Here is a 13,579-nt window from a genome sequence, read left to right as displayed (position 1 = left end):
CCCATATCACATAATTGTGGGATGGTCTGATGAGAAACCCCCACAGTAGTAAAGCAGTAAAGCAGAAAAGGAAGATATTTACAACTGTGGGAGACAATACAATTTTGAATTAAGCTGGTAAGTCTCTTATACGGGCAAAACATAGAATTTAAAACAGAAATTGGCACCAATCGGTGTACAGCCAGTGGTAAGAACAACAAATACACTCAAGGGTGGCGTTAGAATATCAACAAATTGAACTTAAGCACTGTAGCAATAGATGTAGAAAAAACAAAACAAATAAGTTGTCAGTAGAAACTGAATATATAGACGTGGGATATGAACAGTGCTGTAGTACCCAAAAGACACTAGATGGTGTCAGCATCTAAGCTATTTATCTATACAGTACACCTATTGCCTAACCAGGAATGAGGAGAATAAGGTCTAAACAGAGTGTAATGTATTCCCTATAATGTGCATCTCAAGCACCTTTTGAGTATATAGGAGAAGTATAATGCAAGTTATGCAAAAAAAAAAAAAACAATGCCACAGCCTCTCCAGTGTAATAACACAAGCATACTAAAACAAGCCCAAGTGTGGGTAATAGTTGCAGCAAAGTCGTGGACAGACGAAGAGATAGTGTGGCAGGCAGACCTTCAGCGTTCCGCAAGAAAGTCCTGTATGTCAGTTGCTGCTGCACTGCCGGCAAGAGTATAGAACAGTCTCAGCACAGAATGCTCCCCGGGCAATGGTCCTCACCTCCGGCACCGAAGGAGAAAGAGTCACCACCACGAATATCCGGGTAGTCCACCCTCAGGCAAAGGGTCCCCAATCACCGCTATAGCACAGGTCACACCACGGGGACAGACCCCCGGTCTCAAAGCACAGTACCGATCACCAGTGGAGGTCAGGGAGGGTTGGCTCTCAAACAGGGCCACGGGGCCGAATCATATGTCCAGGGCAGGATGATGTGGGGAGGGTCCTCTCCGCTTCACGGCCACCTCCAATCCAAGCGATGTCCTCAGCTCATCGCACAATAGTAGAGCGCAGGGCCAGGAGCCGAATAGATGAGTGCTCTCCGGTTCTCCTCGAGCAGCACACAGGTAAGTCATGCTCGTAGAATCCTCGTGTGTTAAAGTGTAGTCGCAGTGTCATCCACCAGTAGTGGGACAGGGAGGGTCGGCTCACAAACAGGGCCACAGAGCCGCGGCAGCTATCCAAGGCAGGACGGGATGGTGGCAGTGCTCTCCGCGCCACGGCTGCCGCCAATCCAAGCTGTGTCCCCACTTCACTACTCAGTAGCAGGGCCCGGTTCCAGGAGCCAGAACGGTATTCAGGGGAGTCGCGTCCTCGGGACCCGCGTGTGACGGAGCGGAGTATGAAGGTCACCGCCCTCAAAACAGCCGCCCACCAAGCCGCCCGCAGCAAATATACTGCATGGTGATCACTGGATGTTGAAGAGGCAGGGGGAGCCACAGTGAGCCTGCTATAGCACTGTCACCGCTGTCTCTTTTGCGCCAAACCTGGCGGTCATGCAGGCCGTCGCTCGTAGCAGTCAGACTCCGGTGTATATTTGTATTCCCGGGGAGAGAAAGGGGTCATCAGGTTCCACAACACATTTGTAGTCCAATTATGTAGTATGTGACCCCAAAATCTGCTTTAAAATGGTAGCTGGAGAACGATTATAATTCTCAGGCTCGGGAGGGAATTTAAAATGCGGCCATACTCGATGCCTCACTCACCGGAAGTCCCTGCAAAGTATTTTTACTGATTTCCACCAGGTGTCTGTCTTTCTTATTAATTTTCATAAAACAGAAGCCTTGGCGCTACATGCTGCTGCTAAACTGGGATGAGGTTCCTCTTTTCCTTTTCGATGGGCTCAGGATCACTTGTCATATTTAGGTCTGAAATTTCCTAGCAAAGTCACCAAAATATATACTGCCAATTACTCTCACTTCATACCCCAAATGTTGAAAGATTTTGAAAGGTGGAAACACCTACCGCTATCATATGTTGGGAGATGCCATTTATACAAGATGATTTCCTTCCCTAGGCTTCTCTATCTGGTCCAGATGCTGCCATTCTTATTGAATAAAAAGGATGTTGCCTGTATTAATAAGGCGCTATCCAAATTCATAGGGGTGGGTAAACGCCCTTGGATATCCCTTTTGAAATTACAACAGCCATTATTGTTGGGAGGCATTAACCTTCCTAACATACAAGAATATGCGATAGCATCTAATTTGTGGTATGCTCTGTACTGGATGGGCGAAGCCTCACACTTTGTTAATCTAGATATTGAGCAGGGCTTTCTTACTGATAGTTCCCTGCCTTCCATTTTACACACTCTATCACCTTCTTTACCTGTTGAGGTTAAGGATAATCCACTACTAAATAACCCTTGCGTAGCCTAACGTATTTCCCGTAAACTTATGGGTTTGTCCCATGGGGGTAATTCTGAGTTGATCGCAACAGGAACTTTGTTAGCAGTTGGGCAAAACCATGTGCACTGCAGGGGAGGCAGATATAACATGTGCAGAGAGAGTTAGATTTGGGTGTGGCGAGTTCAATCTGCAATCTAAATTGCAGTGTAAAAATAAAGCAGCCAGTATTTACCCTGCACAGAAACAAAATAACCCACCCAAATCTAACTCTCTATGCAAATGTTATATCTGCCCCCCCCTGCAGTGCACATGGTTTAGCCCAACTGCTAAAAAAAATTCTGCTGTGATCAACTTGGAATTACCCCCTATACTCACACTATTTTTTCACCATTGCTATATAGTCGTGACTTCCAAAAAGGTAACCCACACGCGACATTAAGGACTTGGCATCTCCATGTTATTCATTTGACATATAATTTGCTCGATGATGGTCTTTCCTCTACCCACACCCTGGCCAGGCTTAAGGAACTATTTCCTAATGTACAGATCCCCATATTTGCCTATTTCCAGGCCCAGAGTTTTGTGATGAAACTGTAGACTGACCTAAAACATTCAAGCCATTCTACTGCATTTGATGTTTTAGTTAAGATCCGCATAGGTACCCCCTACCCTACTTCTTTATTATTTAACAGGTTAGAAAAAAACATTGGTCAAAGAACGGTTGATTGAGTCTGCACAGGATCACTTAATGAATCCAAATAATAGCCAAGAAAATATATTCTTAAAGCCGTAGCTCTAAGAAATAACCAACATATGGCCATATATTTCCAAAATAATTAGAGTTTGGCACTAGGTTGGCGGTGCTCCCAGAAAATAGTTCAGTAAACTATTTGTGAAAATGAGAAGGATGGTTCCCATATAGTACCGGAACCAAGAGAAAAAAGAAAGACTATATGTCTCTTCTGGGGCACACTTGTATTGATGAAAAAAGATTTGTTTTATTATCAAATTTAAAATATAACTTTTATTGTTAGTCCTCCTAAAATAAGGGCTCAAAGGCAACAAAGAAAAAGAAAAGTGAAAAAATATATATAATAATATAGAAATATATACACAAATGTCAATATAACAAAACAATTACTGGCGTTGTAGCTCAATGAGCAAAAATATATATCCGATGTTACAAATAAATTTCTTTTTCCTATTATAGTGACATATGCGCTATGATAGAAAATATCTCTGGAAGAAAAAGGAAAAAATTGAAAAAGTTGTATGCCGGGCTCTAAATGATTCGATTATAAAATACTAATTATGAAGGATGTACCCTAATGCTTGGTTCCAGGTCCTGTGTAACTGAAAATACCTGCAGTATCCGGTATTCTCTGGTGGTCTCCCACCCAGGTACTGACCTGGCCCACAGTGCTTGGCTTCCAAGATCAGACGAGGTTGGGCATACTCAGTGTGGTTTGACCGCAGGTAAATAGGTCACACCTCTTGACACCGAGAACCATATGTAGTCCGATCAAAAATGTCTGTGGGTTTGTTTTTTTCCCAAAATATTTTATTGGACATTCACAAAAAATATATAAGCATACATTACAGTATACAACAACTGAAAGTGATAACAGCGGATCGACATGGCATAATAGAAAAATAAACATTAATGGTCAGGCAAAGGAAGAAACAAGTTACAAACTATGTCAGTTTCACAATTCCTAGAAAGGGGGGCGACCTAGGATAAGCAATTCAAGATTGTACCAAGTGGTATATTTTACAGCCTGTCGAAGGGAAATCTTGATAGTATCATCGAGCATCTGTACATAAGGGAGCCAAATATCAAAGAATTTTTCAATTTTACAATCTTTATCAATAGACATCTCAAGCCACTCCATATGAAATAGGTATGATAACCTTGGCAGTAACAGAGCTAGGGACAATGAATCAGTAGTTATCCATTGTGACAGGATAGCCTTTTTGCTTGCAGCTGCTATTTTGGTCAACAGCCTGCGCTGGCCAAAGGACAGCCCAGGCGTTGAAGATTGACAGTGGACGTCCCAAATAGCCCACTCAATGGGTGGCCACCACATCGACATGCAGTTTGTTTTTAACATAGTTTTGTACTAAATCCCAGAACTTGAGGACTTCAGGACAGCTCCATAAACAGTGATATATATCTGCCTCAGGCTCTCCGCATTTAAAACATTTGGAGTCAGGAGCCGTACCCATTTGGAATCGTAATTTCGGTGTGATATAGGAGCGATGTAATATTTGGTAGTTCATTTCAGCATAAGATGCTGACGAGAGAGTTTTGTTGATTTTGTTAAATGCTGTGAGCATATCAGAAGTGGTGATAGTTGGGAAGTCCACTGCCCATTTAGTCAGTCCTGATGATGTAGTTTCCCAGTCTATGATTCTTTTAAGAAATGTGTAAAGAAAGGCCGTAGAATAGCGAACCTTTGGTGTGGCTTGTAGAACGACATCTAAATTGTTAGTTTTGTCTTGTACTGTCATTGTGGCTAAAGATTTGTGAAGATAGCTACGAATCTGAAAATATACAAATAGTGGGATTGGAAGTTGTGGAAACCTCTTGCAAAGAGTAGAATATGTGCATATCTGGTAAGTGTCTCGGTCAATCAACTGGTACAGTAATCTAAATGTCTGTGGGTTTTATTGGTTTGGATAAAACTACCTGCAGTACCTGGTATTCTCTGGTGGTCTCCCACCCAGGTACTGGCCTGGCCCACAGTGCTTGGTTTCCAAAATCAGATGAGATTGGGCATAATCAGTGTGGTTTGACCGCAGGTAAGTATATCACATCTGATAATACTGGGGACCATGTGTCATCTAATCTGGAATGCCTATGAGAACCGACAAAATTCATCAACAGATACTGAGTACATTGACAAATAGTGATGCAAATACTTGGGTGAAAGACACAGTGCTATGATAAGAGTTGAAAGAGCGAATCAGGTCTATGTTTTGAAAACACTTCTGCTTTTTCATCATCTGCCCAAGCTTCGAATGAGGAAATGAGAGGGTTTTTCTAAACATTATTAGTGTAAACCACTAGTGGGTTTCTCACTAAAAGAAAGGCTTAGTGTGTGGCGCACTCTTTTGAAATATTAATGCAGTGTTAAAACATAACTTTTATTTAATCTTTTAAAATAAATCTCTATAGCCAGGCAGGACAAGTCATCTGATAGCCTGAGAGTACGAGGTAATAAAGTATTATATTAACCCCAAATTTCAAAATACTGTAATAATAATAATTCTACAATGAGATTAAAGTAAACGAAATATTGAGATACATATATTAGTGATCTCCGTAATGACAGGGAGCCAAGTAGTTATAACAGAACACTGGGTCTGCACCTGGAGCGAGTAGTTATCTCCGTAATGACAGGGAGCCAAGTTGGCAAACCTCCGTCTTAGCAATACACAGCCGAGTCTCACTAATAATACGTGCTGAGTATAATTGCCGGTCAGCTAGAGAGCCGCTATCCCAGTGGAGCGCCAAAAATGTAGCTTGCCGGGCTGGGTATAATTACCCGTCTGTTAGAAAGCCGCCTCCATCTTAGCAGGGAGCCGTAAGCAATATACACCCGAGTCTCACTAATATAACATGCCGGGCTGAGTGTAATTGCCGGTCAGCTAGAGAGCCACTATCCAAATAGAGTGCCGGGAGTGTAGCATACCGGGCTGGGTATAATTACCCTTCTTTTGGAGAGCCACTACCCCAGTGGAGCGCCGTGAGTGGAGCGTACCGGGCTGGGTATAATTACCCGTCTGTTAGAAAGCCGCTGCCTTAGTAGAACACCGGGTCAGGGTTAATCTCTGCACCCCTGTGTGTGGTCTCCGTCTTTGCTGGGAACCGACAGGTTTCTGTCCCTGCAGCGAGCCTGTACAGGAGATGGGCGCCGGGTCGGGTATAATTCCCGAACCTCCGTAGGAAGTACACGCCCACGTCCCGCTGATGACGTATGTTTCACAAAATAGCTTGATCACATCAGTCTATATACACGATAAGTTTGTCTGTTTGATGAATCGAGACCAGCATCTAACATCTGATTGTGTCTATTTATATTTGATAAATTAATGATCACTTGTGAGACTGTATTTATCATCAGGAGTATCAATTATTTTGTTTATAACCTGACCCCCTTTTTTCCTCACAGTTCTCATTAATATCTTTACAAGAGACAGTTCATTTATTATCTGTTCTCTAGTATCTGTTGTTATGCCAGCCATATAATTGTTGCAAGTTGGTGGACATAACTTTGTATCAATTTACATCTGCACTATCTATACAGTCTTGAACAGTAGACTGGTGTAAAAGATGGCGTTATGTTACAACACCTTCACATTTTCCTTTTAGGTACAAATTTTGCCTTGCAGCAGTCTGGGTCCTAGAAATAATAAAGGACTACTAATTTAATGAGCCGCATGGGTTAATAATTCTCTGAAATAATAGCCTATTAGCATTGATAATTTCTGAATAAATATTCACACAGCTTGGTTATAAAATCTGTATTTTTAATTTATTAATAATATATGTATCTCAATATTTCGTTTACTTTAATCTCATTGTAGAATTATTATTATTACAGTATTTTGAAATTCGGGGTTAATATAATACTTTATTTCCTCGTACTCTCAGGCTATCAGATGACTTGTCCTGCCTGGCTATAGAGATTTATTTTAAAAGATTAAATAAAAGTTATGTTTTAACACTGCATTAATATTTCAAAAGAGTGCGCCACACACTAAGCCTTTCTTTTAGTGAGAAACCCACTAGTGGTTTACACTAATAATGTTTAGAAAAACACTGCATACTCAGCTTAGTGGCGCACCTCCAACCCAGTTTCAATTTGACTAGGTCTTCTCTTTCTCTTAGCCCTCATTGCATTTTCATCTATCGGTTGGTTAACTACAATTACTTATGTGAATTTTTGTAAAAATACCTGTGCATTATCCTTCAGACGTTTTGTCCTTCCCTCGAAATGAGAGGGTGTCAGAACAAGACACTGAAACAGAAGAAAGTTGAGGAACACTTCTGCTGTCCTGTCATGTAGCAACCTTGTGCTCTGTTTACATAATGCCTTACAGAGCCCCAAGGTTGTCTGAACAGGATGAGAGAGAGTTCCAGAAATCCTATATCAAAGAAATAATCAAAGGCAAGGGGTCTTCTGTTTAGGACAGGACCACTATTTTGCTGATAGGACTGTTAGAAGTTAATTCTTTTGATATTCTGCAATTATTGTGTATCATTAGCAAAGTGAAAAACAGTCAGATTTTCTAATATTCTACAAACCTGTGTATAATCAGTACAAAATGGAATACAATCAGATTTTAAAGCCATTTTAAAAAAAATGTATGGTACTTATGTGACGAAGGAAAAAAGGATACAAACAGTCCTGTGTAGGGACTGGACCTATTGGGAACCAAAAGAATGGTGAATATAGGCAAAGGTATCCACATTAGTAATGATTACTGTATTCTGGACATTGGTGCCGCTCCTGCTAAAGTATGATATGATCCAGAGAGTCCTTGATTGTCAAAAAGTGCCAATAACCTGTGCTGCATAAATCTAATCCAAAAAGTGAGATTAAATTCCATCTATTTACTGGACTAAAATGGAGTTATAATGGAGTTTATAGGCACTCAGTCTGTGTTCTCCTGTTTGACATATAACACCATTAGGGAAAATGCAGGAGAAATGCAATAGCGGGATAGCGGGGGAAAGGGCTCCGGCAAGAGTCGGAGATTGCTGTGTAACCTGTTACGTCAATGAGAAGGCAGAGATCCCCTCCATCGCAGGGTGCCGCACACTGATGTCCGTAGTGGAAGATGAGCCCAGCGGTGAGACGCCGGTGTCCGCGGTCCGACTGACCGGAAGTTTGGAACACCGAAACCGGAAGTGACCGGACGTGACGCGCGTTTCGCTCGGGAGAGCTTGTTCATAAGTGAACAAGCTCTCCCGAGCGAAATGCGCATCACTTCCATTTCGCTCGGGAGAGCTTGTTCACAAGTGAACAAGCTCTCCCGAGCGAAACGCGTGTCACTTCCGGTCACTTCCGGACCTCAGTCACCCCGGAGGAGAGTCATTTTTTGAGCAAATTCGACATTTGTAGGTAATTACCACATGTGGTCTGGCATTGCATGTAGATGTCTGTGTAGTGTATGGGTGTTTTGAGTGCTTGGCTGTTTTGTATGAGGTATGAGTGCAGCATGTAATGTTTGGGTGGGGGGGGGGGGTGCCTGAGGTGTACATATGGTGCTTCTTGGGTGTGTTTGGGGTATGTATATGTGTACAGGTGTGTATTTTTAAGGTCCTGCTTGTATTGCTGCATGATTTTAGTGGAGTTATGTGTTTGGAGATGGTTTTTCATGTTTTTTTTAATTTGCTAAAATGTGTATTTGGTCATGCTACAACACTGATGTACTACCAGTATGACATGTTGTGGTGCAGGGATGTATTTACTGGCCTTTTGGGTTGTTTGGGCGTGGTTTTTCATGTTTTTTTTATGTGCTAATGTGTGTTTGGTCATGCTTGAGCACTGTGTACCAGCAGCATGACATGTTGGGATGGCTTTACTGGCTTTTTGGGTGGTTTTTCATGTTTTTTTTTTATGTGTTTGGTGATGCTGGAGCACTGGTGCACCCCAACATGTCATGCTGCTGGCACATTTACTGGCTTTTTGGGTTGTTTGGGTGATATTTTTCATGTTTTTTTAATGTGTTAATGTGTTTGGTCATGCTTGAGCACTGGTGTACAGGCAGCATGACATGTTGGGGTGGCTTTACTGGCTTTTTGGGTGGTTTTTCATGTTTTTTTTATGTATTTGGTCATGCTTGAGCACTGGTACACCCCAACATGTCATGCTGCTGGCACATATACTAGTCTTTTGGGTTGTTTGGGCATAGTTTTTCATGTTTTTTTTTAATGTGCTAATGTGTTTGGTCATGCTTGAGCACTGGTGTACCAGCAGCATGACATGTTGGGGTGGCTTTACTGACATTTTGGTTGTTTTTTCATGGTTTATTTTAATGTGTTTGGTCATGCTTGAGCACTGGTGCACCCCAACATGTCATGCTGCTGGCACATTTACTCATATTATGGGTTGTTTTGGCGTGGTTTTTCATGTTTTTTTTAATGTGCAAATGTGTTTGGTCATGCTTGAGCACTGGTGTACAGGCAGCATGACATGTTGGGGTGGCTTTACTGGCTTTTTGGGTGGTTTTTCATGTTTTTTTACTGTGTTTGGCCATGCTTGAGCACTGTTGCACCCCAACATGTCATGCTGCTGGCACATTTACTGGATTTTTGGGTTGTTTGGGCATGGTTTATTTAATGTGCTAATGTGTTTGGTTATGCTTTACCACTGGTGTACCAGCAGTATGACATGTTGGGGTGGCTTTACTGGCTTTTTGGGTGGTTTTTCATGTTTTTTTTATGTGTTTGGTCATGCTTGAGCACTGGTGCACCCCAACATGTCATGCTGCTGTCACATTTACTGGCCTTTTGGGTTGTTTGGGCGTGGTTTTTCATGTTTTTTTTTTAAATGTGCTAATGTGTTTGGTCATGCTTGAGCACTGGTGTACAGGCAGCATGACATGTTGTGATGCAGGGGTGGCTTTTTTTTATATAGAATGAATTATGTAATGCGGGGTGTGCATCTGTGTTTTATTTTTGGTGTGTTTTGCTGTGTTTTTTGGGGTACATATGTAAAAAAATAAATTATTTTTCTTTTTACACCAGGGATGTCCAAGGACCAGCGCACCCAATCCCCCCCCTTCCTCCCACTCCTCAGAAGAATTGCTGGACAGCAATGAGAAGTGGGCGCCGACCCAGGAGGAGGAGATGGCCGCACAGGCATCCAGCGATCAGCTGCGGTCATCAAGGGACCAACAAGAAAGTATAAAGAAAAAGAAAAGGCCAAGACAGGTAATTACTTTCAGCACCTGCAGCCACAATAGCATCCAACTTGACACGCCCATGGGCTAGTTTGCGCACTGCCAGGTACACCGACACACCACAAGGCACACCTACAGGTATCTTTGCGCACTGCCAGGTACACTGACACACTCCCAGGAACACCTACAGATCATTGTGATAGTATTAATTGCATGTTTTATTTCCCTAAAAGGCAAGAAGCCAGCCAGAGGATCAGTCAGAGGAGGAAGCCTCTGGAGAAGACACAGGACGGAAGATTCCGCGTGGACCCCGGTACACCGAGGCGGAAAACTGTGCCCTAGTGGATGGTGTCGATAGGTCCTATGATGTTCTGTATGGACCAAGGGCACAGACAACAGCAGCAAAGTCAAAGAGAAAGATCTGGGACACCATCGCGAGTCAAGTCACTGCAGTATCTGGAAACCGCCGGAGCACCAGAAACTGCATGAAGCGGTACAGTGATTGCCGTAGACAGACCAAAAGAAGATGGGGATTCAGAGCCGACATCAGACAGGAACCGGAGGTGGTCCGCCTCTCAATTTCAAGTGGCTGCCCTGGGAGGAAGTTATTAAAGGTGCATGAACCCTGTCATGGTCCAAGGAGTTCACGGGGCTGTGGACTCCACCCATCCTGCTGGCTTTCCTGAGGAGGAAGAACTGCCCAGAAGACGGAAGACATAGGGAGCACAGCAGTCCAAAAGGAGGCGTGATGGTAAGAATACATTTAGATGAGCTGTACTAAACTATTATTTTTTTTCTTTGCTAATGTGTTTGTTCTTTCCCCTAGACATGCCTGCCGAGAGGACATCTCATGTGCGCAGGACATCACCAGCACGCAGAACATCACCTGCGTGCCGGACATCACCAGCACGCAGAACATCACCTGCGCGCCAGACATCATCAGCGCGCCGACCATCACCTGCGCCAGACATCATCAGCGTGCAGACCATCACCTGTGCGCCAGACATCACCAGCGCACACACCATCACCTGCGCGCCGGACATCATCATCGCCCAGAACAGCACCTGGGCGCCAAACTTCAACAGTACGCAGTACATCACCTGTGCGCAGGGCATCCCCAGCTCATGATCTACCCTCCAGGAAATCAGAGACTGTGACCCAAGAGCCTCAAGAAGACATTACCCTTGTGGACCCATCACCTGAGCTGTTTGAGTCGACAGGGTTAACCAACGAGACATTTCTAGGGTTTGATGACAGCCATGCAGACGCATCGAGCCATACCCTAGAAAAGTCTCCAGATTTGAGGCCCAGAGAAGCTCGTGGGGCAACAGCACCACAGGATGCAGAAGGTTAATATATCAATCCATTGATTTTTTTTGTTCACCATTTTGTATAGTTTACTAACTTACTTTTTTTGGTATACTTTTGCAAACAGGTGCCATGGACCAGCAGCGGATTCACGTCAGGGATTGGTCCCTACTTCAGGCCGGATCTGTTACAGGAAGAGTCGGAGGACGAGGTAGAATTGCAGCAGCCAGCAGTTTCTACATCCCTGTGTAAATAATTAGATAAAACAAATTTTGAAAAAAAAAATCTTTGTGAACCTTCAAACATATGTAGGAATGTGTCTTCTAATTTATTTCTAATTTTCTTTGCAGCTTCACAAATGCAATTGGTGGCAGACATTCAGCAAGGGCAGGATCCCACAAAGATTCAGATGGTAAACACCCTGGCAACAGAGATGCAGGACCCCCAGGAGAGTTTTCGGGATGTCGTTGACACCAGACTGGACGCCATTGAGAAGTCAATGGAGAAGATGGCAACCAGTATTGTTGAAGTGCAAAAGGCTCTTGCCGGCAGCATGGCAGAAATGCGAAAGATCAGGCAGGCAGTTCACAGGGAGAGAGAGAAATTAATAGAGGCGCTCATGGCATCCGAGCACCATAATTTCCCAGGTTCTATTACAACCAAAGAGTCAGATGAATATATATTTAATGTTCACAATGATCTAATAAAAATACTACTTGATAGAAACAATTCATAGGTAATATTGATTGTAACTTACTGATTTACCGCATATATAAGTATAAAAACACATGAATTGTCTAAGCCACAGGTTCTCAAACTCGGTCCTCAGGACCCCACACGGTGCATGTTTTGCAGGTCTCTTCACAGAATCACACGTGACATAATTAGCTCCACCTGTGGGCCTTTTAAAATGTGTCAGTGAGTAATTAATACACCTGTGCACTTGCTGGGTTACCTGCAAAACAAGCACTGTGTGGGGTCCTGAGGACCGAGTTTGAGAACCACTGGTCTAAGCTATTGCAATGATTGCTATATCAATGGAACTCACTTATTGGGTGAAGCACCCGCAGGGCAATTGAGCTCGAATCAGTGGTGTTCCGTACATCCATACACGCTACGTACCCTCCAGTTCTACACTTCACTGGGCAAGTTATGGACTCACCCGGGGACGCTCGGGTTCACCAGCCCACATGGAGAGGTAATCTTTTACACACAACCGATATATGCCGGTCATCCGTATTGAAGTCGCTCATTTCAACGTGCAGTAACCAGAGCCGTCTTAAAAGCAGTGTAGCCCCCTGGGCACAGCAATGCCCTGGGGCCCCTACCCACTCATCAGCGGTAGGGGTGCTATCAGCGGCAGCTTTGATGTTCCGCGGGGGGGTAGGGGGTTCTATCTTTCGCTCAGCGTGTAGAACCTGGAGAAATAATTTCTGCTAATTACTTTACTGCACAAATGGGGCGGGAAGGAGAACACTAAACTGTAGAAGGGGACATTGTGCTGAATGAAGGCGCCCTGGTACATGACTTCCAGGTTGGTAGGGGGTATTTAATACAAAGGGGAGGCGTGGATAGTGGAGTGGGCTTAATATTCATTATTTTCAGGGGGTCAGGGCAGCTTGCTTTACTGCAGATATCTCCAGTTTCTGGGAATAGATTTCTTAGCTTTAATGGGATAAAAAAAACTAGAGAGTCTCACCTTTCAGGAGGTACAGGGGACTTGGGGAGCAGACTTCAGGAGCCAGAGCAATCCACAAACAAAAATATAAAACTGCATATTAGGCGTGTAGAGCTGGAGCAGGGACCATCTGCTTGAAGGCTGATATCTCTGGTTCTGGGCATAGTAAAGACAAGCTGCCAGTGTCCACTGAAAGGGGATAGTCACAGCTTTTGGAATGTACCATCAGAAAAACTTTAAGTCAGACAGAACCCGAGATATCTGTCTGGGAAGAACAATTAACAGGCTTGGATGGGGACAACTGCTTTGAAGTCGG

General features: G+C 43.6%; 1 protein-coding gene and 2 pseudogenes across 37 annotated transcripts in view; all 3 read right to left on the bottom strand.

The window, feature by feature from the left end:
• The window catches only part of LOC134927837 (uncharacterized), a 1,188,393-nt gene that overhangs the window by 740,649 nt on the left and 434,165 nt on the right, over nucleotides 1-13,579 (bottom strand). The window lies entirely within an intron of this gene.
• LOC134930522 (5S ribosomal RNA) lies at nucleotides 3,724-3,841 on the bottom strand (annotated as a pseudogene).
• On the bottom strand, nucleotides 5,050-5,167 carry LOC134929786 (5S ribosomal RNA; annotated as a pseudogene).

This window comes from Pseudophryne corroboree, chromosome 5 (genome assembly GCF_028390025.1).
Source record: "Pseudophryne corroboree isolate aPseCor3 chromosome 5, aPseCor3.hap2, whole genome shotgun sequence".
Classification (NCBI taxonomy): Eukaryota; Metazoa; Chordata; class Amphibia; order Anura; family Myobatrachidae; genus Pseudophryne; species Pseudophryne corroboree.
The sequence above is the reverse complement of the archived record's forward strand: the minus strand, read 5'-3'. Positions and strand labels throughout refer to the sequence as shown.